This window comes from Triticum dicoccoides, chromosome 1A, assembly GCF_002162155.2.
Source record: "Triticum dicoccoides isolate Atlit2015 ecotype Zavitan chromosome 1A, WEW_v2.0, whole genome shotgun sequence".
In the NCBI taxonomy this organism is placed as follows: domain Eukaryota; kingdom Viridiplantae; phylum Streptophyta; class Magnoliopsida; order Poales; family Poaceae; genus Triticum; species Triticum dicoccoides.
The window spans coordinates 54353631-54356856 of record NC_041380.1 but is presented as its reverse complement, the minus strand read 5'-3'; positions in this window follow the sequence as shown (position 1 = coordinate 54356856).

Sequence of the window (3226 nt, the reverse complement as noted above, 5' to 3'; positions counted from 1 at the left end):
CATGGAGGAGAGCAGACCGGCCACGGGAGGTGCCCCCCCCTTTCCCAATCCGAATTAGACAAGGGGAGGGGGTGCAGCCCCCTCTTTCCTTCTCCTTCTCCCCCTTTCCCCTTTCCCCTCTTTGTTGGAAGGAAGGGGGGAGAATCCTACTAGGAGTGGAGTCCTCTTAGGACTCCCCCCCTTGGCGCGCCTCCCTGGCCGGCCACCTCCCCCCCTCTCCTTTATATACAGGAATGGGGGCACCCCAAAGGCACACCAAGAATTCTCTTAGCCGTGTGCGGTGCCCCCCTCCATTGTTTACTCCTCCGGTCATAGCGTCGTAGTGATTAGGCGAAGCCCTACGCGGGTCACATCACCATCACCGTCACCACGCCATCGTGCTGATGGAACACTCCCTCGATCCTCCACTAGACTAAGAGTTCGAGGGACATCATTGAGTTGTACGTGTGCTGAACACAGAGGTGCCGTACGTTCGGTACTTGGATCGGTTGGATCGTGAAGACATTCGACTACATCAACTGCGTTAACATAATGCTTCCGCTTTCGGTCTACGAGGGTACGTGCACACACTCTTGCCATCTCGTTGCTATGCATCTCCTAGTTAGATCTTGCATGATCGTAGGAAATTTTAAAATTGCATGCTATGTTCACAACACCAATGTAAGCCCAGTACTTCCCCCGGGGGTTCTGCTATCCCCTCGGTACTCCAGAAAAATACCCGAACCACTCAAAACAATTCCGATGTCCGAATACTACCTTCCAATATATGAATCTTTACCTCTCGACCATTTCGATACTCCTCATCATGTCCTTGATCTCATCTAGGACTATGAACAAACTTCGGTCAACAAAACAAATAACTCATAATACAAATCGTCTTCAAACGTTAAGTGTGCGGACCCTACGGGTTCGAGAACTATGTAGACATGACCGAGACATGTCTGTGGTCAAGAACCAATAGCGGAACTGGATGCTCATATTGGTTCGTACATATTCTGCGAAGATCTTTATCGGTCAAACCGCAATAACAACATACGTTATTCCTTTTGTCATCGGTGTGTTACTGGCCCGAGATTCGATCGCCGGTATCCTCATACCTAGTTCAATATCATTACCGGAAAGTATCTTTAGTCGTTCCATAATGCATCATCCTACAACTAACTCATTAGTCACATTCCTTGCAAGGATTATAGTGATGTGCATTACTGACAGGGCCCAGAGATACCTCTCTGATACTTGGAGTGACAAATCCTAATCTCGATCTATGCCAACCCAACAAACACCTTTGAAGACACATGTAGAGCATCTGTATAATCACCCAGTTACGTTTTGATGTTTGATAGCACACAAGGTGTTCCTACGGTATTCGGGAGTGGCATAATCTCATAGTCAGATGAATATGTATAATTCATGAAGAGAGCAATAGCAATAAAACTTAATGATCATAATGCTAAGCTAATGGATGGGTCTTTGCTACCTCTTGAGCACTGCGTTGGATTTCCCCGAAGAAGAGAGGATGATGCAGCAAAGTTGCGTAAGTATTTCCCTCAGTTTTTGAGAACCAAGGTATCAATCCAGTAGGAGGCTACGCACGAGTCCCTTGTACCTACACAAAAACAATAGCTCAACGCAACCAACGCTCTTAGGGGTTGTCAATCCCTTCACGGTCACTTAGGGGTTGTCAACGCCCGAGACTTCCTGCGGAAAACAAGGACCGCAAGTGGCACAACGAGGACCCGCATAAAAGAATAGGAGGATAGTGAATCTGCCCATGCCAGAGCCAAAGGAGCTCTAAGTCGGGATCTGAAAATGCCCGCCAATGACGGTGCGGTGCATCAGAGGTAATATGTGATCCACAATGACACCCTTAATAGGGAGACGACACAACATGTCAATGTCGTCGATACTGAGGAACCGGTCAAGGGTGTTTACCCGGAGCCCTAAACGAGACGAACCTCAACAACACCCCCTAGAGGTACGCGACACCCGCAGGCATAGCCATCGCTGGTGCCAAAGCATAAATTAAATCTTTAGCCTGGAGCCTCTCAACCTCGCCAAACCGAGGACTCTCGATCACCTACCCAACAAGAAGGAAGACATGTCGCCAGCAAACAAAACCTCCAAAGCACGATCTGGAATCGTTGCTGCCAAGGCACCGCTGAAACCGGGGCGACCCAATGCCACATCCTCTACCGCCCACATGACCAGAAAAGCGAGACGCCTACTGAAAGCCGAATTGGCAGACCGCCAACAGAGGTCGTCGCCTTGACATAAAAAAGAACCCACCACCTAGCACACACCACTCACACCGCCGCCCGACATGGATACATCTGACAAAGACGACACACTACAACCCCTGTCTGCCCCCCCCTCCCCCTGTCCTTCAGCCAAGAGGCCAAAACCAGGGAGGACCAACCAATGACGGAAACACCACCTTTGAGTGGACGGGGGCCATGGACTCCTAGACACAACCAACCATCCGCCTCGGTGGCCACCACCACAGATCTAGGCAGGCATCAGGCCAAAGAAGTCCGTTGGGCCATGGATCTGGCTTGTAGCAAACTCGAAGGCGGTGAGACACTAGGTCAAGGCGAGGCAAACACAGGTCACCTAGATGAAGCACCATCATCTGAAGTGGCAAAGATCCTAGGAGAAGCAAGGAAGCCCCGTCGGTGGCGCCTCGACAACCCGCAGCCAACGGCGCCCTGATCTGGGCGCACCAGAACCGTCGCCGCCATGGGTGACTGCACCACGCAGCCCACTGTGCTGGACACCAATGCCCACGACCCTGCGGCCAACGATCGCCGCCACGCCGTAGACGCCATGTGAGACTAGGTAGGATCCTTGGGTAGGACTTTCCTACTAAGACATCTATAGCATAGACTTGGACAAGAAGTCTCTAATTCTCAGAGATAGCGCCACACCAAAGTGCATGCGTGATTTACCTTTTTTCTTTTACTAGTAAATGTGCCCGTGTGTTGGAACGGGTTCACCGAGGAGCAAACACTTAGTCCTCCTTATGTGAGTCGGTGATGGGGAGTAGCAGGTCAAATACTCAAATGAGATCTTCATCTGCACCTCGGGTCGCACACAAACACTGACCATCCATGACTAGTAGATGACACTAACTTGGGAAATTTCATACAGATGGTGATGGAGTGATCTAATTATACATACTTCACACAGATTGATAATATACATACCACAAAACCACCGTCAGAACTTT